The sequence below is a fragment of the Lonchura striata genome, chromosome 2 (genome assembly GCF_050655825.1).
Source record: "Lonchura striata isolate lonStrDom1 chromosome 2, ASM5065582v1, whole genome shotgun sequence".
Taxonomy (NCBI): Eukaryota; Metazoa; Chordata; class Aves; order Passeriformes; family Estrildidae; genus Lonchura; species Lonchura striata.
In genome coordinates, this window is record NC_140704.1 from 152,730,463 (window position 1) to 152,756,194 (window position 25,732).

General features: G+C 39.2%; 1 protein-coding gene across 7 annotated transcripts in view; it reads right to left on the bottom strand.

The window, feature by feature from the left end:
- PTK2 (protein tyrosine kinase 2) overlaps nucleotides 1–25,732 on the bottom strand; it is a 187,643-nt gene that overhangs the window by 150,872 nt on the left and 11,039 nt on the right. For all 7 annotated transcript variants that reach the window (XM_085572606.1, XM_085572603.1, XM_077781887.2 and 4 more), the window contains exon 2: nucleotides 21,141–21,199. The gene's annotated coding sequence lies outside the window, so the exon portion shown is untranslated. The remainder of the gene's footprint in view (nucleotides 1–21,140; nucleotides 21,200–25,732) is intronic.

Here is a 25,732-nt window from a genome sequence, read left to right on the forward strand (position 1 = left end):
AAAACAAGAATATGGCTCTGTGGACAACTCCAGAGGCTCGGACTCTGCCCCATCTGCAGCACTGATCTCTTTCCAGAGCTGTGGTAAGCAGCAGACCACAAGAAATTTAATCCTGTTCTCCCGTAGCAAGAGCTGGCTGACTCCAGCCTAACAGCATTCCCCTAAAATTAATTCAGATATTCAATTCACAAACCAATCTCTCTTTCCAGGGAAGAGTGAAGGCTCGCAGCACACAGCCACAGCCTCCAAGAAGCCAAGCAGCACGTGTCATTGGAGAGCAATCCTTGCAACTAAATCAAGAATATCACAGACTGAACATAAAATGCAATTTTCTTATTTAGCTAAAATAATTTAGGAATACAGATGCATATTCAGCTTTTAGTCTTTTTGTGGCTGGTCCTGAAGGATGTTGTCTTAGAGGCTGGATCTAAACACCTGGAAGTCACCTTTCCTATATTCTCTGGCAGGCTAAAAAGGATGTCCCTCTGGTCTTTAATGAAATTGAGATCTCATCATCTATGTAAACATATTTTTTTTTTAATAGAGTAAATAGGTAAACACAAAACCCAAGTTATCTTTTAAAAAATGTGCTTTGGAAAACTACATGTTTTGAAAAACTCAAGGATTTATCCATGACCATCTGATCTACTGAACAAAGACCTTGGAGATGCAATGAATTAATCCTGAGCACACCTATTAAGGAAAAGCTATTAGAAAGTTTTACAGTATGATTAAAAGATTGTATAAACCACCAGTTGCATTGTTCCATATATGTATTTTTTCCCTTCATCATTACAAGTGCATCTCATTTATAACCTATATCTGACCTACTTCTTATTTAGCAATCTGCAGGACTGAATGTTAACAATCTTTTATTATATCATTTCACATTAGGCAGTTTTTTAGGGCAATTTTCAATGCAACTCAATAAAATCTTTTCATTTACTAGCTATGTACAATGAGAGGCAGAAGGGCCTCACTGTAAAGGACTGTTTTTCCTAAACATTCCATTATTCTTACAAGTCTTTAAACGCTCCAACTGTTTTGGCTTTCAGTAGCAGCCCCAATTTGCAAACACCAATACCTGACACAATTCAAATGTCAATCATAACAGCACTAAAACCACCATTTGCTTATTCAGATCAGAGTTTTTCCCCCCTTCTGACATATTTATTGCATTTGCCTTAGGCACAGCAGCAGCTGAGTATCCAGCTTAGCTGCAAATCTTCATCTGTTACCCTGGGGAGAGATGGAGGGGGGACAGTTATAGGACAGACACCTCCACCCACTAAACCTGGCAGCAGTTCTTTTGTGCTTTAGCCAGATCAGAAGAAATTCAGCATTACAAAACCACACATCTTCTGTTTACAGCCCTGCTTCACAGGAGATCCACGTTGTACTGGAGTCCCTTATTATCTTGGTTTAAATCTTTGCTTCAGCTGTATCAGCAGTAATGATTTAATGCTCTCATTTCTGTCTGCTGAAAAGGTTAACGAGCAAGCAGCCGACAATGAACCGCTGTGACACCCTGCAACGTGCACAGCCTGTGCTGTGCTTTTGAGAAGTTCTCTTTAACCACTCAGTAATTCTAAGGCAAGCTGCTGCCTCTGAAACACAAAAGGCACACAAAATTTAGAAAGGAAAAATGAGAGAGCCAACTGAAATACTGCAAGAACACGAGGAGTTTTTTTTCAGGTTAAGTGTTTGGTTGATAAAACAGGTACAAGGACATCTGTGGTGTGATGATCACCACATCAGACATACCTCAAGTGGCTTTAAATATGCAAAAGCTTAGTGGTATTACACCATTACAAGTAGCAGCTGATTCATCCCACACCTCGGGAACACCTTCAGTTCATATCTACTTCCATAATTTCTCCATTTGTTGGCAGTTCACTGTCACATTCCTCTCACTACCCCACTCTTCTGTATGTACCTGTTTTCCTCTTCCTATTTGAAAACAAAATCAGTATTGAGTCTCCTTAGCTTATAGCATCTACAGCAAAATAATAAAAAAAAAAATCATTCAACAGTTTCAGATCTCAACTTCCCCTCTCATACTCCTTCAAAATCACTCTGCTTATACTTCTTAAATGCTAGTTTTTGAAATAGAAAAAATACAAACCCTGATTAAGACCATCAGAATAATCCACCTGTGTTTTCTTCCATCTCAGCTGAACTCTGCCCTGAACTCTGTATGCACCTTGACACTTCAAATTCATTTACACCACATCACTGAGCATGACCACTGAGTTATCTATCTATACAGCCACCAGGAGCCAAATTTTCAACTAGGCACACTGAACAGTAGGCTATTAAATGAAAAGATTCTGGTGGAAGTTACATTTAAGGAGATTAAGAAGAGCAAGAGAAATCACTTAGTCATTATTCAGGGCAGGTGGGATCAATCTCATTATATACTGAGTTACAGAACATGCAGTATCTAAGCAACTCACATAAAGAATTTAGTCTCAGTACCTACACAAGTACTACATGCACCTTTTGACTATGGGGAAGAGATGTTTGGATAGAGAAGAGGATGGAGTAGCTCCCCAATAATTGGTTTTATTCAGCATCACAACACTGGTAAGTGAACTCCCCAAATCTGCAAGTCATATTAAGCTCTCATGGGTCAGCAAAAGTCCTATCAATGGAGGGAAAAAACCAACAAGGATCTCACAAAATTAAGCAAGTTGCTAAGACAGCAGCTGCACTTCAACACAGGGCTGTGATGTAATGCATCTGGGGAAAAAATTCTGAGCAATACCTCCTTAACCAAGTAACACTTGCACTTTCTCCAGTTCCAACTGCGGGAGGAAGGCTGAGTCACTGTTTTCTCTGAAATCATCAGCTCAAACTGGAGTAGCATGCCAAAGGCAATAAAACATTGTGTCTCATTAGGAAGGGCACTGAAAACATGGCATTTAAACGCATTACTGTGCAAAACAAAAAATCATCAACATTTTGTGTCCAGTTCTGGTCTCTGCACCAGAAGGAGGCAGAGATATCTAGAGCTGGGCAGCTGAAGTGATCAAGGGATGGAACAGCTGCCAAGGAAGCCCAGATTACCAAATCTGGGGCCCCCTCAGCAGGGAGGACATGAGGCTCAGGATGAACACGATCACAGCACAAGTGGAGGGGGTAGGGGAAGGAGAGAGAAAAAAAAATTAAAAACAAAAAGCAAATCAATGCAGCACCATGATTCTACAAATCCTGCCAGTTGGAGCATTAGGGAGCATTTGAGGAAATTACTGGAGATGAGGTTCAAACCAGTAAGAGTGCCATCCTCATGGCTGGCACTGAGCTCCCTGCAATTCTTGCAAGAGACAAGTGTGGAGAGAGGTGCCACCAGCCACTGGGCCAGGCATGCAAACTCTATGTAAATAACATTTCCTGCTGCCATCAAGGGCCAGTGCTGGGCTGGGCAGTCCTTGGTCTCTTTTAGCAACATGTCCTGTTTCAGCAACACTACGATTGCCCCCTGTGCTGGGCATTGGGAAGACCACAACTCAAATCCTATGCTCAGATTTGGGCGTCTTATGACGAGACATTGAGGGGCTGGAGCATGTCCAGAGAAGGGAACAGAGCTGGGGAAGGGGCTGGAGCACAAATCTGAGGAGGAGCAGCTGAGGGAGCTGTGGGGCTCAGCCTGGAGAAAAGGAGGCTCAGAGGAGATCTTCTCTCTCTACAAGACCCTGACAGAAGATTGGAAGCAAGTGGAGGTCAGTCTCTTTCCCAAGTAACAAATAGGACAAGGGGAAATGGTTTCAAGTTGTGTCAGGGGAAGTTTAGCCTGGTTAGGAAGAACTCTTTCACAGAAAGGGCAGTAGAACACGGGAAGAGGCTGCTGGGAACATGGTTGAGTGGTGGCCTTGGCACTGCTGGATTGACAGCTGGAACTACCAATTTTAAAGGCCTTTTCACACTAAAAAGATTTTGTCATTCTCATGGTCTTAAACTCCCTATCATGGCTCTGTGAGCTTAAACATTACCTATAAGAACACCTACTCAATCAAAAGTACTGTTCTAAGAATGCCGGCCACATTACAGGAATATTCTTATCTTTTAATGGTTTATCACAAAAGGAGATGTGTTTAAACAAGCCCAGGAAACTTTAAAAGCATTTAAGATGTTTAAGGAGGGACATGTGTGTGCTGGCAGTAGTTCAGATCTATCAGGAATATCTCCAGCACTGTGATCTGTGATCACATAATCCTGATGGAAGTATTGTGACATTTTATGAACATAACAATTCAGGCCCTCAGGCAGGCTTAGGGAAAGCTGTAGATGTGTATTCTACACGTGTGTAGCTACCCCCTATTTGTACTACAGAGTGCTTGTTCTTCCAAGTGATAGCTTTAGTGGATGTTTTTCTTTCAAGAAACGTTGTCTTGACATTGCTTGCTATGATTGAAGCTCCCTTGTCATTTTCCGTGAAGGACTTGTGACACACAATGTGCCACCACAAGTCACCCACGTCTTCAAAAGGTGACAGGATTGTGTCGTTCCTGCACTGAAATACAAATTAGCTCTACATGTCAGTGAAGGCTGGTTTGTGCTTTGGTATGACAGGAACTTAGCTCAGAGCACGGAGGTGTTCCAGAATGTAAAATAAATGTGTTTCCAGGTACAGAAATGAGTTGTGCCAAGGGCACAACCAGAAGGGAAGAGAATGAGAAGGAATTACTTCAGGCAAAATATTAAAAAGCTCAACACAGAGCTGCACACTCCAGACCACAAAATAAGAAGACTGTTGTCTTGAGTGGTTTTTTTAGAGGGGGTCAAGTGGGAGTTTGATTTTCGTTTTAAAACAGTAACTAGTTAGAAGAATTTAGAATAACAGATTAATGATGTAACAAAAAATACCCACCCAAAGTTTCTTTTTTTGGAATATTTGAACAGTATTTTGCAAGTTTTGAGTGTTTTTTTGTTAAAATACAAATTCTTAGAAAGTTGGGCGAGTCACTTCCTTTCATGCTTCACCACTGTAAAATTATGCTGTTTCCATGGTTCTGGCCCACACCACACATGAATTCCATTGTTACAGCAGTTTTTCAGGAGCTGGAATTAAAGTTTTAAATTTTTCTTATTTGAAGTTACAGATGAGTGAAAGAAGGTTGAAAATAATTCACATAAAGTGAGGACAAAATATTTAAGAACTTTCCAGTAAAGAACACACATGAAGTAGTTTGTCAGAAGTTTAACAGATGATTATCACCTTTGCACACTCATTTTTCTTACCTAAAACAAAAAAACACACCTAAAACAAAACCAAAAAACTCACATAAAAAGGGGGGGGGAGGGGGAGGTTAACACTTCAATCCATGAAAAGACTGACATAGTGCCTAAGAAATACCATGTTTTATTGCTTACAATGGGATTACTCCAAAGTGTTCAGAGAGAGTTTGACAGCAGCTGTACAAGTTTTGCTCTGTACAGAAACCTCCTTCAATAAATAAGACTAAATTTATTTGTAATGAGAATACTGGGGTTTTCTTAGCCCAGCTGTGACACCTGGATGGAGAAAAACATTTGCTTCAGCTGGAGCTTGTTCTCAAAGTGAAGCACAACACCCCTTCACAACAACAAATGGGCATTTACAGCCAGAGCTACAGAGGCTGAAATCAGTTCTGCAGTGAAGACATGACATTTTTTGGATCTTAGCCATATAAGAAATAAGAGAACTAAGGACACTCACTGTGATAGAGAAAGTCCAGAAAATTCACCACTGTATGCATGGGAACAATTCCTTTAATGTCACCTGGGTGTTTCCACAAGTCTTACACAGATTACACCACTTCCAACTACTGTAGTGTTTGGAGACACACCATGCTGCTGAGTGTCATTCTGCTGTGGGGAAGTTTTAATAAAAAGTCTGAAAAAGATTTCTAAAATCTCTGGATTACAAAGAAACATTGATTCAAGAAGCATGTAAATTATTTGTCAAACACCAGAGCACACACGAGGCAATGAGAATTAGCAGAGATAAAACCACATGTTATTTCTGTCATTTCACAACAATATACAGGTTTTTCATAAGCCATAAAGACACAGAGCTACCTCAGAGGGTAAACAGGAGTTTAGGGGCAACAGAAGAAAACAAATCAGGAAAAAGCAGGAGAGACATTGCAGAACAATATTATGTGCTCATCTAAACTGACAAATTTTTTTCTTAATATGTTGTACGTTAGCAGTAGTTGTGTTAGGCTGGTTCCCTCCTCAGACCACAATGTTGATGCACCAGCAGAAATAGAGAAAAAACTTTTCCCTAGCTTCTCCTCTGCTTTCTCTGTTCCCTTTTATAAAGTTTTCCAGATTGAAAATAGACAGAGAATGAATTAAGACAGCAAAAAATGATGACAAGTGAGGCAGGGAGGAACTATGGGAAGAATAAAAAAGAAGAAAAGAAAAATACACATGTACGTCAGGCCAAAGAAACCCAAAGAGGAGACTGACAACAGTAGATTATGAAGGTAAGAGGGGGCTGTGGGGGAACAAGAGTGCAGACAGAAGAACTGCAGCACACAATATGAGATGGGCTTTCTTCTCCTAATTGGTTCTGTCGTGTCGCCGTCGGAGAGCGGCGCAAAGACAGCGGTGCTGCTGTAACAGAAAACCCCAAACACGTCTGTTCTCTGCAAGAACCTGATCAAACAGGAGACCCAGTTGGTTTGACAGAGCACAGCACACGTGCAGCTCCCATATCCCCTTGGCTGCTCCTTCCCAGCTCGGCCATTTCTCACCTGGGCAAAGGCAACAGGGGGAAGAGTTTGTTTCCAATTCGGCACCGTGCGAAGTCAAGCGTGTGTGATTAATGGATTCTCATTTCCACAAACTCACTGAAAAATTTCAAGCTTGGCATCATTAAGATTCTATCAGCCCTGAATTGCAATTTAAGATAGCATTTTTCGCCTTAATCTGCTGCCCTATTTAATCAATTTAATGCACAGTAAAAACTTAATTTGACAAAATTGAAAGCATTATTTCTCCCTGCCTCTGGCATGAAACAGATTAAGACCACCAGAAATACTTGCAGAAAGATTTAAGATTCATTACATATTGGGTGGCAGATAAATATTAGATATGCTATAAACTCTAAGTCTAAAAGCTGTGGGTTTTAGTTAATGCTGCAATTACCCCCCAGCAGCTAACCCAAGTCACGCTTCCTACACAAGGCATGACTGTGATTTTTGAAGTCAGATTTTCTAAAATACTATTTTGTACCACGCTGACAAACTCCACAGACAGTAGGGAGAAGGAACAAGGACAGCAAAGACAACTTCTCCTGTGTAGGCTTCTGGCCAAACCCAGGCTGGATAAAGGCTCAGGTTAGAATAGAACATGTTCTAGGTCCAGGATGAAATAACAAACAGATTACACCCCTACTCAAAATTCAGTTTCATCTAGTTAGATTATCCACAGGAGGTGAAAAGACAGTGACAGAAAGCTGACACATAAATATGTTTGGAGGTCTCTACAGACTGTTGGAAGCTCCAAGGTAACTCAAGTTACAGGAGACACAGCCACAGTTCACTCCCAGAGCAGGAGGCACCCAAATGGTCCCAGGGCTGGAGCTGATTCTCCAAGAAGCAGCTGCTCTCATCCCATGGCCAGAGCTAGAGCACCATGGCACAACTTGTACCGTGAATGGAACACTTCTGCCTTCAGGGCTGTCAAACCAATTTTCCTCATAAATAACTAACAAGCCAATTTTACGGGCAGTGGCAGGGAGAGGAGTCCTGGCGGTGTGCTGCTCACAAAGCATATTCATTACTTTCTTAGCTAAGAATCACTAAGTCCCTTAGAAACTCTGACTTGCCTTGTAAGTATTTAAGTAGAGTATTACAAGTTTATTTGAAATGGATTTTAAAGCTATGATTTTGTACCTAGTCATGACTTAGAAAAATCAAATGCATCTACTGTTAAAACAGTCTGAAATATATTATTCCTGCTGATGTTAAGAAACAGTGTTGCTTCATTTGAAAAGTACAAACACTTCAGAAACAGCTTTTTCCATTTATGTCAAGGGATTACGTAGTGTATACACTTGTACAATTACATCTCACTTCAACTTGTTTTGTTGATATATAAAATGTAATACTAATGGTGAATACCTACCCTGCTGATAGATAACAATTCCTTATCAGCAAACCAAGCTAGCTGGAGCATAAAGGAAATCATGATACAGTCATTTAAGAATAGACAGAAAAGAGCCACAAATATCCTAATTATATAAGGGTATTTAGTACAGTCCTGTGTAGGCTGGACTCAGTGAAAAGTATTTTCTGCACAAAGATAAAAATTCAAGACACAAAGAAGTGTACAGTATAAATGTGGCTTTTGCCTCAGCAATGAGTGCTGGGAGGCAGAAAAACATAAATCTTTTGTACCACAATATAATCCATAAGAAAGGACAGCAAGAGTAATAAAGCCTAAACCAAGAAAAACACTGTTAAGCTTTTAAAATTCTTCACTGATACTGCAGTTTATTCCTTGCCCCACCATTTCACGAGAATGAAAATACATCAGCTCACCTCTTTTGTTATTTCAAAAAATGATATATTATATGAGACTTTTCTCTAAAAAGCTTTTCCATTTCTGGTCATTCATTACACATGAAAACAGGGAAGATAAACTAAAAGAAATCTCTCCAGCTTTCTCTGCTTCTGATCCAATTTGGACAGTCAGATGCCAGTGAATCCCACCAGAGTGAGAACAAAGAGCTGAACTTGGTCACAATGATGATCCAGAGCAGAACTGACAGTTGTTTCATGCACTTCTAACCTCAGTAACAGGAAGAAGGTGAACATTTTTTTAATTACTCTATAATCTAATTTTCAATTTATCATGTATGAAGTGTCAGGTACCCCAGCACGCTAAATTATTTATCATACATTGTAACTGTATCTTCTACATCTCATAATGTGCAGAATACATATGCAATGTTTATTAAAAATTTTAAATTAAAATACTGAAAAAACATTCCGTTCATCAAGGTCTCCAGTTCCCCAGTCTTCCCTCTCCAAATTGCTCCTGAACCTACTGTAAGACTCACCCTGTGAGTTCACGCTTGAGGCATAAATGAGAAAGAAAACGGTCCAAATTAAAAACCTTATCCAAATTTCCGGTAATTATTAAAGAGACTCATTTTCAATCCCTTAAAGAACTAATCAGGTTCAGAGTGGACACAAACTTAAATTTGCTTAAATACATTAAAGTAATTCTGCCACAAAATCAGGCAGGTACTGCACAAGGATGGCTGTATTTCAGGTATTTCAGGAACTTCTGAACACATCTTTTTCACTGATATGAAGAAAGAGATCAAATTAGAGTACTGCAGTGTGTACTTATACCAGTGTCAGCTCTGATTCAGTTAATATTTACTTCGTCATCCTGCAAACTAAGCATTTGTGACAGTACAAAGGAATTTCAGGCTGCATATGCAAACAACTTGTCACAGAACTGGAGCTGGAATAATTTCTACTTGTATTTGTCTGCTGCAGAAGAAGAAGAAGAAATGCACAAGTTCTTAGTAACAGGACACTGAAAGCTCAGAGCAAACCACAGGAAGCTCAAAGGACCAAAAAGAATTATTTTCACTGAAGTGACAGGGATGTTAACTCTGCTGGCACATCAATGCAATTTAACTAAATCCACTTATGTCCCTTTTCCCCAATTCCTGAATCACAGAGTAACAAAAGTCATAACGCCCTAAGAAAACCTATGAAGTATGTCACCATAGCCAAGACAAAAACCACAGAAATCCTCTAGAAGAATTTGGGGTCAACTAGGCAACTCTGACCTCTGAACTCCTGAGGTCCCTTCAGAACATCTGGGTGGATTAGGTCTGTCAGGTGCCTAAAGCATTCCCCAGTAACCCAGTAAGGCTGGAATCAAAAGAGTGGTTTGGGCTGCAAGGCACCCTTAAAGGTCACCTAAGTTCCAACCTGTCCACCACAGGTAAGGACACCTTCCCCTAGACCAGATTGCTCCAAGCCCCATCAAACCTGGCCTTGAACACTTCCAGGGATGGGGCAGCCACAGGTTCTCTGAGCAACCTCTGCCAATGCCTCACCACCAACGCAATTTTACCTTCTGAAAATATTTCAATACATTGCTAAGAAACACCAAACTTAAATTTGTGAAGCTTTTCTGAATAGATTAAGAAAGCATTATTTACCACACAACCCTATACTGAACACCATGGCAGTGTTCAGAACACCGCTGAGCAAGGAGAAGGCACCGCCAGCATCACTGTGCCCCTTTATCCGAAGCCAGCACAGTTCTGAAACTCACCTGAACCCCCAACCCCTCCTCCACAGTGCTCTGGATGGTTCAAAGGTCCAAATGTCCCAAGTCTGGGGGACATCCAAGGGGAGATCACAGAATAATCTAGGTTGGAAAAGACCTCTGCAACTGACGATCTCAGAGGTCTTTTCCAACCTAAATGATTCCATGATCCTGGGTGTGAATGCTGCTGTTGGCAGCCTGAAATCAGCAGCTCAGTTCAGCTGTGGTTCAAAGCTTCTGCCCCTTGCAGAGTTTGGTAGAAACCAGTTCATGGCCAAAAAATATATGGGGGAGAGGATAACAGAGAGATGGCAAGCAGCACAAGCCTTGTTATTTAGGAAACAGAGGTAACAGCAGCCAATACTGTCATTAATAACACAGCCATAGAGAGATGTCAGGGTGGTGACTTGCAGTGGTTTCATCCTGTCCAAGGGACTTTCTGTGCTGGGAACAAGGGCAACATCTGGTCAAAAATAAGAGAGAGCACAGACACTAAAAGGCTTAACCCAGTGATGTATGACTACAGTGTAGCAGCTAACACTCATTTAGTTCACCTCACAAAAAGCAAAACCAAAAAGGATTTTGGCTATTTCCCACATTTCTAATGAAGACATTGTCACATCTGTCTATAGACATTAGACAATGTCAACAGGTTGGTAATTACCTACAGCTCTAAAATTTAAAGTCTGCAAATTAATTAGACACTGTTCCAAAGATCACGAAATGCAGCTTAGAGGTTGGGTGGTGACTTTGCCCCAACTCAACTCAAAAACTCTTGCCAAAGCAAGAGTGCATGCAAAGACTGCTGAGTTTCACCTTTCTGAAGTGTCTTACAACCAAAATGTCTACTTCTGTAAAGTCTGGCTTTTGTAGAAGTTAATACTAATATCATAGAATTCCAACTCCTTCATATCTTCCTCAAAGCACAAAAATACTAAGACATACTGAGAAACAAAGGACTGACTTTATTCTTCCAGGACTTAAAAGTTCCAGAGGATTTGACTCCCCATTGTCTCCTTGGCCTCTATTCCAAATCCTAAAACTACAATCATTCAAAATGCAAATATGTTGGGTTTTTCCAGTGAGGATAAGCAAATACAGACTTTTTTCCCCACACAAAAGTTTCAATGATGCTCCCTTTCAAACAGATAATGAATGGATACACTTGTCTCCTTATAAACTGCTGGTGGATGGAGCTACATCTGTTGTCCTCTGGCCAACTCTAACATTATTAAGAACCAAATGAAAATAAACCCAAACCCTTTTAAGTAGCATAAAATATTAAAAGCAACTCATATGGCCTCAGACAGCAGCCACAAAAATTTATTTTTAGGGACAAAATCCTCTAATTCAAGAAAAACATGACAAATTATGAAATTTATTTAATTCCTGTATATTAGTTGTGAGACTAAGTGACTGGAAACCTATTTGGGGAACCCTCCTGGGATGGATTGGCAGCCCTGAGAATTGCCTAAATACTGGTATTTGTGACTGAAAGCTCCAGAAAAATCTAGGACTTTTGGGGTCTTTGCGGAAACTGAATGACATGAGAGGGACAACATCAATGGTAAGAATGCAGAATTTTCAAAGATTTTACATGCAATTAAAATTATCTTTACATTAAAAAACTTGCCAGCAGTTGCTTCTTTTTTTTTCTATTCTTATTTGCTTTTCACATTTACAGGCATTTTGAAGAGCAAATTGCACAAAAAATCTAGTTAATATTAAGTTTGTAAAACTGGTTAAATACATGAACCATGTGTGTAGAACACACAGTAATTTATAATTCAGATGTTTTGGTCCCAGAACCTCCATGTGTTAGTTTGGAGTTGGAGATCAATTAACCACAAGTCATAAGTGTTTTGAAGCTCAAAACCCAGCAATGCACAAATCAATATTTAATTTGCAGTCTGTGTAGGAGTTAAAAATGTATCAGAAGCTATGTACAAGTATATATTAAAACCACAAAATGAAATAAATTCCAACATGCACTACACCAGCAGCTTCAGCAATTAGAGATTAATATTTCGACATAACTTCTTTTAATGCCTCCTGATTTTAACAAAAATTTGTGAACAACCAACCCATTTAAGTTACAAATGGTTCATGTGTATCATTATTTGGATCATCCAAGACCATGTTTCTCCTGCATATTTCTTTCTACCAAAAGGAATATCGTAGTACTGGAAAGGTTTTCTTGTCCTTGAGCTGTTCACATCCCTGATTCCATCCCTCCTTCAAATTTCTGTATTCTTCAGAAATCTGAGATACAGTGGGTAGATCAAAACATGTCCTTGCTTCAAAACACATTTTAGGCAATTTTAATTATGTGAGAGAACTGTAAAATAAGAAAATGCAAAGTTACCAGGATTTCCTGGACAGACTGTGTGCGACATCAGTTAGCCCTCGGATCAGCCACTGAGAAAACATAGATGCTTTAAAACATGAAAACCAGGACTAACTGAATTGGGCCAATGTGCAGAAATTCTACATTGCTGCCACTTAACAGGCCTGAGAAGAACAGTAACTCTACCTCTCCAAAAGCAACCAGCCTTTTGTTCAGTTTCTGTAACCTTCTAGAATTAACTAGAAAAAATTTAGCCCTGCAGCCAAACTCTATGTCCTATCTGGAAACTGCTTTTCAAATGACCACAGGCTCAGTAATTTATCTTGAAAAATTATTTTTTAAAAAACAGAATAAAAGAGGTACATACTAAAGCAACTAATTTTAACTCTATCTAACTCATTAAAATTATACAGAAATCGTAGGATTTTCTGACATTATTTCACATTTATTATTTCACAGATGCAAACTGCAGGATTAAACATTTTCTTTAAAAATATAAAACAGGTGAGGAATTTGAATGAAGTGACTTTGTAGAGACATCCAGTTGAGTACAACACTCCTTCCCCACCTCTGTGCTTCCACACCTTGCCCACTAAAAATTAGGAAATGCAGAACTTACATCAGAAAAGCATTAGATACCAACAGTAAAATCAACTCTGCATTAACATTTCAGCTACTTTTTAAATGTGTGATGCTACCCTGAATGTAACAATCACAAATTCTCTTTGATTCTTTAATGGGTGTTTTAGTCAGAAAAGCCAAATTGGCATCTTCTGACCTCTATTTCTCACACTCCTGGTATACAGATAATGCAGCATTCTCTGGACATATGGATATATGAATACAGAGACCATCAGGATATTAAGCAATGTAAATTACTGTTTCCCTTATGTCCTTCTTTCTCCTTTACCTGGAGAGAGCTGCATTAGGTTTTGTCTTCAAAGCTGTTTATCATCAAAAGTAACACCAAAACCACCAATTCCTTATATTAATATCAAGATTCAGTGATTTTTATGTCACTCTAACTCTGGATTTATTGTGGAGTTCTTACTTAACCCTTCCCTTCAAACAGCTGAAGAGTAGCTGGTGGAAGTTTCACACCACATATGTTTATACACACATACACCCCAAAGAAAATCTTCCAGGTAGCTTTGGCTTGGCTTCTCTTCAGACCTTATCAAGAGGAACACTTTGAACTGAAGCCCAGATTTCACGATTAACACCAAATGTTTTATTCTTCATTGAATACTTACATGACTACAAGATCTCCTGGAAAAGTGGGCCTTGAATTGAAAACAAAGTCACCAAAAAAAACTCTTCCAAAAGGATGCAGAAGTCACTGTTCATTTACCACCTTCATTTAGGGCCACACTTGTTTAGGATTTAGCATAGAGTAGAAGCACAAGGTTCAAACTGGATACAAACACATCCTATGCATAGGAAATTTTTTTTAAGGTATCAAAGAAGGATTCATACAGAGCTCCTAACACTACACAAAAAGGAGATGCAAATTAAAATCCTGCTTGCTTGGGATTTTTTCCAAACCAAAAATAATTATGCAGAGGCTTCTAAGGTAAATTATTCACCATATTAAGAGTCCAATGCAAATTTATATGTAGAGAGATTTAAAGAGTCAGCATCAGTCACATTAAAGGCATAGGATTACAGCCTGAATTGTTCTGTCTGAAATAACTATGATACAATACAGTTTAGACTACCAGGAATATTACTACTAGCAAAAAACCACAAAAATCCTTTCAGAAACAGAAGGAAATATAACATTCATGTATTTTTACTATTAGAAAAAGACTACCACTCCTTTTGGATATTGCCCTTAACAGAGATCATTTCAAATAAAGGAATACGCTGAAGGAAGAATTCCATTATTACAGTTGTCCCGATTCCTTTGGACCTTAAAACTCTCTACAATTCTGCCAAGCTTTTACCATCCTCCCCTAAAAGTTCAGCTAAGTAGACTGATCCTGAAAGAGGGAAATGACAACACAGCCACCTGCTTACAATACTTACAAAAATAACCTGGAATGCCAAACTTGGAGTCCTGTTGACAACCGTGACTTTTTATGTGCCCTTTTACTCTGCACCATCTAAACCCTAAAATAAGAAATGACCTTTTTTTTTTTTAATGGGAAACCTGGTTAGCAATTTAAAGACTGAACCTTCCATAACACAGCTGGGAGTGGACTGCTAACAATAAGTTTTCCACTTGTTGTTAAAGGGCACCTGGAACAGCTATTAACTCCTGCCAGGTGATCAAGGTTCCCTCTTGGTACAGAAGATTTCATCTCCTTTAATGCATTCATTTTCAGGTGCAGTTACAGGCTCTTACTGCCTCTTTGTGTACTCCTCATCCTCCTTACTAAAAAAATGCTGCCCAAGCTGCATTTGTCTGAACTCTTGACAGGGAATTCACGTTGTCTGCTTTACTTCTCACCTGGAAAAGAGCGTACTGATACACAGCTGCTGGTCAGAAAGAAATAAAAGAAATTGTGTAACTTCTCACAGTCACCTAGTCTACACTAAAGACAGCAGTATGTGTGGGTAGTACACAAAAGCATAAAAAATAAGTCACTATTTTTGCTAGTTGTTGTTATTGAAAATTGATTTAATGAAACTCAAGCACATGAAAACACTGCATTATTTCAAAAACACAATAGTTGCAATAGAAATTGGCATCTAAGGAATTGTGATGCATCAGGAAGACTGATGCAACATCTCAAAGGAGCAGAGAATAACCAAAGCAAATTATCTACAAGAATCTAAGCACAAAGGGGAGTCAGACTGATTTAAAAGGTTTTACACTCAGTATTTGCATATAACTGATTTGTCTTAGAAACACATGAGAAGGAAAGGAGTCACATCAGAGGCTTCCAACATCATCCCATGATTTCCCACCAGCTTTAAAATTAGGAAAGAATAACCAACTCTGCATAAACAAAATGAGATTACAAGCAAGACAACAATACCATAGAAAACAGGGAGGGTTCAGCAAAGCAAAAGTGAACAAGGACTGTTGGCTCAGTTGTTCAAGGTTTGATGCTGATAAAATCAAGGTTGTGGATTTGGTCCCCATGTGGGACATTCACTTTAGAGTTGGACTCAATGATTCTTGTGGGTTTCTTCAAACTCAGAATATTTTGTGATTCTATCAAGACTACTGAGATAAAGGGGAAAATAAAATAAAAAGCAGTATTTTGTGAGTACTTGTGAACACAGTGTGCCAAAAATGAGGGAGACAAGTAATGGTTTCACTTTGTACAGTGCTGATAAGGGCTAGGCTAAAATGCCAGGCATGAAATTCCCTGCCTCCCAGGCACTGCTAATTAAAACACGTGTCAGGAAGTGCACTTGAGCCTACTTCCCTTCAGAGGAAGCTCTCTATGAATGTCTGCTAGGAAATAACCCAGATCCTTCCCTTAACACAGCACAGAAAAACCAACCTTGGCAACCCCTGGGCTGGCACTTGCTGGTCCTGCTGCCTATCAAGTTGGCCTTTCTTTTTTATCCAAGTATTTTATGACATGTCAGTACATTTGTATCCCTTAGTGTTCCTTCTCTAGAAGGACACTCATTACAGCCTGCCCCACACTACAACTCGAATGCTACACCAGTTACCAACATTGCCATAAAGAGAACAGGAAGCCTGGAAATCTTTGCTCAGTTTTTAAGTAAAAAAATGGAAATTTTTAAGCCTTGAAAATACTTGAAACCATCTGGTTTGAATTTTGGTCTTTTTATGTTTTCAGAAAATTCTCTTCAAGTTTTTTTCTTACCACACCAAGGTATATTTGGACAAGCAAGGTTGATAGGGAGTTGATTCACTAAGTATCCAGGACATAGTGGATAGTTAAGAAATCTACCACCTAGCAGTGAGGAGAACATTATCACTGTTTATTTTGTGTAAGAATTGTCTTGTTCAAAGATTCAGAATATCCTGCTGTTTTTAGAAACTTTCCTAGGCCAGCATTAAACATTTTTGTGTATTTCCTACAGTAAACAACAGCCAGTGCAGAACTCAACCCATTAACCAAGACGAAGAATCAAAGGCCAATTATACATTACCACTGAGCAAGCTAAGTGTTATCAAAGAAACAGAGCTACAAGCTTTACCTCAAATAATAACTAGAATATCATGACTTAAACCTGCCATTTAAACACTGGAAGGAGCAGCAGCAGCAGCACTGCATGGCTATCCCTGGCATCATCAGAATGTGCTGCTCCAGGCCCATCCAAGCTGCATTACAGAGCAGTACTATTTACAGAGTCAGACTGTTTTCTGCTTGATGTTTCCCTATTCACATTTGCAAATGGGCTAACAACCAAAACAAATATTTTGTTTGGGACACAGAAGACCTTTGGCACCTCCAGAGGGGAAACTGAAGCTCTACTTCATTCTATCTCACAACATATTCCGAGATAATCCAGACAGGCTGAAGTTTTACTGAACTCTATGGAGGGATGAGACAATGCAGGACAATACCCCAAACATTGAAATTTATTTCCCCAAGCCCACTCAGTCCCCTGTAAGAGACAACAGTTGCTCTGGGGACAGGCTGAGGAATATCAGCTGTGCCAAGCAAAGGGCTCAGAAAGGCATCAGGCACCACACAGAGTGATTTGTGTTCCTTACATCCAAGCTCATTGCTTTGAAAACCCTGGTGGTGCCTGTCAACACAGACAGAGCACAGAGCCCTTGGAAGGGCCCAGCCTGAGAGAAGAGCATGTTCTGTACTGAACTTGCCAGTTCAAGCCCAGCCTCCCTGGAAGAAGCTGAAGTTTATTATAACCTTGATGGCAAAGTAAATCCTTCTGCAATGACCCAGAAGTCCAGAATAATAAACTAGTCAGAAAGCCCAGCAAAATTCCACTTCCAGAAGCCAGGAGGAGCTATAAGCATGTAGGTCTTCCTGGCAAGGAGCAACATCCATTAATTAGCTTTACACTTGAGAACAGTGGTTGTTCTTTACACCTTGAAGTGCCAACTGAAATCTTTTGAAACAGATTTTATGTCAAGAGAAAAGCCCTGAATGTATTAAAACAAAATTAAATGCATAACATCCAAAACAGACAAGAACCCAGATCTGAGATTTCACTAGGGAAGTAGTTCTAACTACTAAGAAGTAAGTTCTAGCTCACTAAAGTTCTAACTGCTAAAACTACTAAAAAGATATAAAAAGGGACATTAATTTCTCCATCTACAATACTGCATTTAAACAAGAGTTATGCTAGATACAACACGGTTTCTCATCCAATACTAGTTTAATTCCACTTGCAGTAGAGATACAATCCAGAGAACATCCTTTGGAAGCTGCTCCTTAGGTGGAAGGCCAGCAGGCAGCACCTATTGTCAATGGCTGTGATTTGTTTGAAATCACACAATAAGTACATGTAAAATTACACATTTTTAACTACACAATGCCTGCACTAATACCATGCTCAAACACTGGCCTGAAGAGTAAGTCAAAATTATAAAACTAAACAGAACTCCTACTCATAATCCCTTCCTATTGTATGATTTGTGTCTTCTGCACTCATTCTGAGAATCGTAGTCTTACATTGGTTGGAAAAGACCTCTAAGATCATTGAGTCTAAGCATCAACCCAGCACTGCCAAGCCTACCATTAAACCATGTCACCAAGTGTCACATCTACATATCTTTTCAGTATTTCCAGAGACAGGGACTCAAACAGTTCCCTGGGCAGCCTGTTCCAATGCTTAACCATCCTTCTGGTGAAAGCATTTTTTCCTAGTATCCAATCTAAATCTCCCCTGGAGCAACTGGAGGCCATTTCCTCTTGTCCTGTGCCTTGTATCCTGGAAGAAGAGCCTGATCCCCACCTGCCTACAGCCTCCTGTCCGGGAGCTGTAGAGAGCAATAAGGTCCCCCAAGCCTCCTTTCTCCAGGCATTCAGGGATTCTGGATGATGTTAGCAGAGTCAGTTTGTCAAGTTTCCTGCTTTTCTTTCATGGCCTTGATAACTGGTGAGTTAAATACAGAACTGCCCATTGATTTCAGTGCTGGTCAAATCAGTGAGAGATCTGCTCTGAGGGTAAATTTTAAATGTTACAACAAAAACAGGTATGTCTGTCTGAGCCCAGACCCAAAACTGAAACCTTTCATCCTAAATTCTGTGAATCCACCCAGTACAAACACTAAAAACCATAGGATGAATAGGTGAAGGCAGCACTACCACAGCACACTTGAAAACTCCATCCTGGAAGAGGAAGGCTTGAATACTGTCGTGAACAGACAAGGGGACTGGAGCAAACAGGTCGTGAGTCTGAGGAACAAAGTATGTGATCACACGATGAAAAGACTATCATGGTACAAATAACAGCTTGACTTTTTGCAGTACGTACAAGAAGTAAGAGTTTATAAAGCAGCTGAATGACTAAGAGATGCAGTACATTTTTTTGTCACTTCCACTGGAAATGTCTTTGCAGTGTTTGCATATACAATACCACTTTCAAAGAGCAAGCAGCACTAATTCCTTCCTCTTACCAAATCCCCAGCAAGAAATAAAAAAGAATTCAGACTTCAATATAAACCTGACAAGTCAGAAGTACTTGCAATCTACATTTAAGATTTTTCACTGTTTCCTCTCACTCTACTTCATATTTCACAACCTTGTTATTCACTGGGCTGGTTTTCTATAAAGTCTTATCTAGGCAGGTACTGCAAGATATTTACCTAACAAACTAATAAATACTTTGTTGTCATGGTTTTACCAGGATATGACTCACTGGAACCACATATTCCAGGGAGCAAATGGCTTCAGTTCACAAAACGTACAAGTGCACTTTTTTGCTTGTGACATCACGACAGTCAGAGCTGTTCCTTTCAAAAGGTCAAACAAAATTAAAGGAAGCATTAAAAACCCCCTGAAATCACAGATCTGATTTGCAGGCCTTTATATATGATAAAATGTTTTGCTCCCACCCCACTGCCCTTGTTTTTTGGATTTCCCACACTATTAGTTTTCCATGTCCAGGAAATATTTTTCAAGTGTCTGGGTTTCCATCTGAATCATAAGTCAGAATTAACATGAGGCATAAGGCTACAGATTTTGATTTTAACTGACAAAAATATCAGTACTGGTTCCAACTGAAATACTTTGGGTTTTTTCCAACTTACATGACAAAACAGAAGACTACTATTTTTTTAAGACATTCAAACTTTTTCTCTGGAGTAGTAAGAGTAGATGAAATTCCTTGGAAAAAACTAACTGCATAATATAAACAAACACTATCCCATATCAGAAAAGGGAAGGGAGAAATTGGAGAGGAGAAGCAAATATTCATCATAAACTTGAAAACTGAAGTTTAAGAAAGGCTGACGACATTCAGAAGTAAGCTACTGAAGAATAAAGATATCCGTCCATGCAAATTTAGATTAAGTGACCCTCTGCTGATCCCTGAAGATGAAAATACATATATTATGGATCACAGCCTGAAGTCCCATTAGGGGCCTGCTCCATGTGAAATGCAAGCAGCCACATCTCCTTTGTTCTCAAGTGTATCACAGTCCAGGCATGAACATCGAGACTAAACCAGGCGATACCAAAGTTTTAAATAAGGGTAACTACATCCACAAGTTAGATTCAAAAGTGCTCCTGAAGTAGCAGGAGATGAATTTTGTTACCTGCCAAAGCCTAAGCGACAGAAAAAAATTATTTAATACAGGCTCTCAAACCACCAGCCACAGGGAAGGTTGCAGAAAGGTGGGGGAAACCAAATCACAAATTAAAAATAAGGATCCAACAAGTTATTCTAGCCACAATCAAATGTAAGAATAGTCAAACATCCATATATAGAGCAGTAGTAAAGGCAGAAGTCAGAAATACCAACTACACTGAGGAGTAAAAATGAAATTTTCAAATATAACCATTGACCCTGGAGACAGGGTCGGGGAGGAGTCTCACAAGGAATCAAAAATATGCAAACTAGAAATAAATTAATAAATTAATATAATACAAAGAATTCTGTGGCTGTAACTTCTGTATTCCTGCTTTCAGCTAAACTTCTTTAGATTAGACCATGCACCCCTACAGCAAAGATTTTGTTTTATTAAGACCCATTTCTTCTGTACTACAGAAAAGCAGAACATGATAATGGAGAATTGTTAGTAGTATTTTGCTCCAAAAGGCAGCACACAGGATTGCTCAGACAATTTTCAGCCAAATGGCTTTGGTAGGTGAGTAAACACCTTGTAAACTCCAAACAACAAACTGATTGCTCCACAGGTCTGCCCACCTCTGTACCCTCGGGCTGAATGGAAGGACCACGAACAAGCTGTCAGAGAAAAGCCAATTCCAGGAGGCTCAGGAAAAAAAACAAACCAAGAAATTCTTTTTTAACACCCACTGTTTAACAATCAGGATTTTCAACAATAATTACAAGGAAACAACAACAAAATCTCATCCTGACCTGCTTTACCCAGAATAAAACTCAGTGTGAAATTGAAATCATTAGCTGTTGTACATACCCTAAGTAGACTTTCCAGCTCTCAGCAGCAGGTGCTCAACACAGGATGAAACATGAAATCTGAAACAAATATTTAAAATTCATTAAGGTATTTTCTTAACTAATATCAAAGTAGTCTAACATCCAAAAAACTTAAGAGCAAATTAACTGATATTCATATTATGAAGACAAGTTAACCACCTGCAGTACAGATCCTATTTTACAAGTGCAGATTATTTAGTTGGAAGTCCTTAGGAAAAGAACGTAAAAAAACCTACCCTAAAACAAAACACAGAAGTTTGTAGAAGACAGAGACTTATATTTGAACTCAAAACAGAGAAGTTGCCTGAAATCCTGTTGGTCCCATGAAAGCAAACTAAAAATTTCACAAGTTATATGGATTTGTTATTTTGGAGGAGGATGGTTAAAGCATAACAAAATGAACCTTTATTAGTGATAATATATATTTAATAGCAAAAATAAGTGAGTGCTGGAAAGTGTGTTGAGTGATTCAAAACACTAGCAGGATCCAGATATAGAATTAGAAAGTGCTTCCCTGGAAAATAAAAAGTGTGTGGGAGGAACTAGTGAAAAGCATTTATGTCCTCAGGGTATGTGCATCACAGGGCAGCCGAGCCAGCTCTCAGCTGAAGTAAAATATATAGATATTGCTCAATACATACATAACACACAGAAAGTTGTGGGTTTGTTTCTTAAAGAAAACAATTGATCTATAAGAATTCCAGAGCCAAGTGATGTATAGAGTTGAGTTTATTACTTTGCTAGTTGTTTTTCTTCTTTCTCTTTCAAACAAATATATACTATAGGGACAAAATCAGTACCAGAAGAAAGCCCAGGCTTATATATTATGCACTTAAAACTGGATTTCTACTGTTTCCCAAACTTTATTCACCTTGGATACTTAATTTTCCACACACATAAGGGCCACCAAAAGATTTCCACAAAAAAAATCTCAGGAGATAAAGTAACATAAGAAGTTCAAATAATCTCTGCACAGTTTCTCTTAAGTTTTCATCCAAGGTGTAATAAATTAGATGGGGGGGGGGGGGGGGGGGGGGGAAGAAGTAAAAGACTTTAATTTCAACATGAAAACCAGAAAAAAGTCACAGACATTTACCTGAAACACACTCCATACCATGGAGAAAAAAAAAAATAAATCAACAAGAACATGAACTGCTTTTATGGTGTTCCATAAGATGAATGGCACTGCCTCCAAGCCCTGATTTTATGGTTAACACAGAATCTGCTAAGTCAGGCTGTCCCACCATCTCTGCCCAGACTGAGTGGAAAACAACAGCTTTCCCCAGAATCACACCTGCTCTGAACATTTTTATGGAATTAGTCATGATTTGGGACAATTTGTAAAAACAGTGATAATTAACAAAATGGGAATGATATCATGGCAAGTTTTTTATGAAAAGGCAAATTGCTCATTAGACTGCTTCTAGAGTGTGAAACCCATGCACTTATTGATTTAACTGAAGATGTTTTCTGAGAAGGCAAAAGCTACTTTTAATTTCCAAGGGCAGTAGTAATGACCTTTCCCTACTCTGGGAAGTTTTATCGGTAGCACCCCTTAAAACACTAGTTGAAATAATTGTGTAATGCCATGGGACTTACATACAGCATCAAGAAAGCACCAAATGCTAGAAAAATATTGTTTTAATTGCTGAGGCATCAATAATGCAAACACTTGCAGACGTTACAATTTCCACACAAGTTCTCTCACTGATTTTCAATAGAACCACCCACGTGTGCAAAATTCAGTGTACAAATGCATGGCACTGTGATTTGATTTAATGTTGGAAGACAATCCCAGAGGACAGATAAAGAGCCTCTCGTTTGCTCATTAGCTGCTACAAGTAATGCAGACAGGACAATCCAAACATGGGATCATTTCTTCTCCCTTACACCAAGAGCCATTTCCAGGCACACCTTGCCAGTATTTGTTTCCACAGGTTACTTACTGATTTACTTCATTCATCAATTACTTAGGAAGCAAGTGGTGACAAGAACTCTCTATGCTAAACTTGAGCCCAACCAGTTGTAACACTTCTTAAAAGACCAATTAGTCTCCTTCTAATAGGGATAAAATGCTGAAAGCTTCTGAAGTGGTCAAAAGGAGATTAAACATTAAACATGGTTTGGATTTAAGATCTGTGCTTTAATTTGTCTTTATGTAAAAGAAAAACTTAAAAATCTATGGATCTTACAAAATGGTTTCTTAAAAATAAAACAAATCCAAACAAGTACATCTGCTCAGGGAAAAAAAATCAGAGGGGAGGGGGATTTTTCACAGCTTTTGAAACTTCTCTACCTTTTTCCACATGGGAAAGGTTTTCAGTAAAGTGACAATATTTAAATTTTTAATTTAACACTTTTTGTGGTAGAAAACAACTCCCTTTTAGACTTTGCCCAACCAGCTGCAAGTCACCCACTTGGTCTGGTTTTGCTCCCTTATTTTTCCTTATTCTGTTTTATCTACCCCATAGTAACGTACTCTCCTCCTAAAACCAACACAGAATTCAACCTATTTGTAATTAAAAGATAACTTATTTGTAGATCTAAATGTCCACATACAAGACTTGACAGTCTGTTTTGTCCTCCAGTATCATCCTATTCTGTCTCTAATTTGACTCCTTCCCCAAGGACACCTCTGAGCCATTACAAAATTACCAGTATCCAGGAGTAAAAATCTTAATTTATCTTCTAGGCATGGAGTTCCTTCCTCAGCTTCCTTATGTTTCCAGCTACCTTTAAAGCTCTTTGATTGTTCTCTTCAAGAAAATTTGTCCTCTTCATGCTTTTCACACACAAATACCTCTCCTTCCAAACCCTTCCCAGTTTCTCCACTTCATTTCAACACAGCAGCGACCTCAATGACTTCAATCTCCACAAAGCCAAAGACGGACCACTAAAGACCAACATTATTTGTTTCACTTCCCTCTCCTAACCCTGTGTAGTGGTTCCACAAACTGATTCACAGCAACAAAGCAAATAAACAATTTTATGCACTGCAATGTTTTTATCTTTACAGAACACTTAATCTGGTTTCTGATGATGTCCCTTTGGCTCCACAGTGAGTCAAAGAAAACTCCACAAAGATCACAGCAGACAGGAAAGACTGTCAGTGCACGGAAAGAACAGAAGCAGCAACTGCTGGGCACAAGTAATATCTTCTTTAGCAGAGATGAGACAATAATAGCCAAGTTATCTGCAATGTTATTACTCCTGTAGCTGTACTCTCCTCTATCTTGCACAAACCACTGAATCAAGTGAACTTTGGCAGTCACTGAGCAACCACAAACAAATTTCCATCTGTGAACTGTACACTGTTCATAGGGAATTATTCTCCAGCCACTAGTTTTAAGGAGGCAGAAAGGATCTAAGATTTAATGTTTTAACAAGATAGGAAGCAAAGCATTCCATAGGTATTTTGAAAAAAATGTAGTCTGTATGAGCATATATATTTAGGACACAAAAAAAGGGAGATGAAGCTGCATCAGGGGGAATTCAGATTGGACATGAGGAAAGGTTCTTTACAGGAAAGGGTGTCAGTCACTGGAACAGGCTCCTCAAGGAAGCAGTCATGGCACCAAGCCTTAGTTGGACTCAATGGTCCTTTTGGGTCCCTTCCAACTTGTACATCCATGCAATCCTAGATCATCTCACCACTGCCCCACACCTCCAGCAGTGAACCGGGCAGCAGAGCTGCCTGGAGCACTTCCAGCAGCAGCACCAAAAACACACCCATGCAGCAAAAACACAGCCCAGACTATAACCTATTAACAAATGACCTCAGGAGAAACCCCAGAACAGTCAGGGCAATTACTGAATTCTAAACTGACTCAAAAGCATTGTTTGCACAGACAATGCTGTGAGAATTAAACAGTCTTGTTTCAGAATAATTAGCATACAAGCACTTATTTATTCTCACTATTGCATAGTGGCTTGGTCACCATAAGAATATAGTCCATTAAGCAGAACCTGGACACCTCAGTGGACCCAAACATAGAGACCAAGCACATCACCCCAAAACACATCCCCACTACGACACTGTCAGCTGCACCACCAGTACTTCTCCAGAAATTTTTAACCAGGTTGCTGTAACCTAACTGGGGAAAGAAGTACAGACTTCAATAAGAGCTCAATTCCATGTCATGCTAAAAACACACACAAAAAAAAAAAAAAAAAGAGTCCATACTTAATATAATCTCCTATTCACATGAGCCATCAGATAAAATCAGCTAAAAAGACAGAGCTTTAACAACGTAGAACACAAGTTCAACATAACACTTCAAACTGCTGTAACACAGACTCAGTCCAAAAAAGATCATATTTCAAGCGACAGCTGTGCATTTAAGTACTCACATTATATGCACATGGGCACCACTCTCCCCCTCCCCACTTCATTTTGACTGTGCTCCAAATCCTTTCTCAAACTCACCACTTTCATCTTGCCTTTCCAAAACTAATCTCAACCCAGCTACCCACAAGGTCTTGCCTTGTTTTTTAACTTCTATCAACTTCAAGAGTAACGTATTCACAGAAATATGTTTTATGTAGATTTATTTTCACAACTTGTGCAGTCCT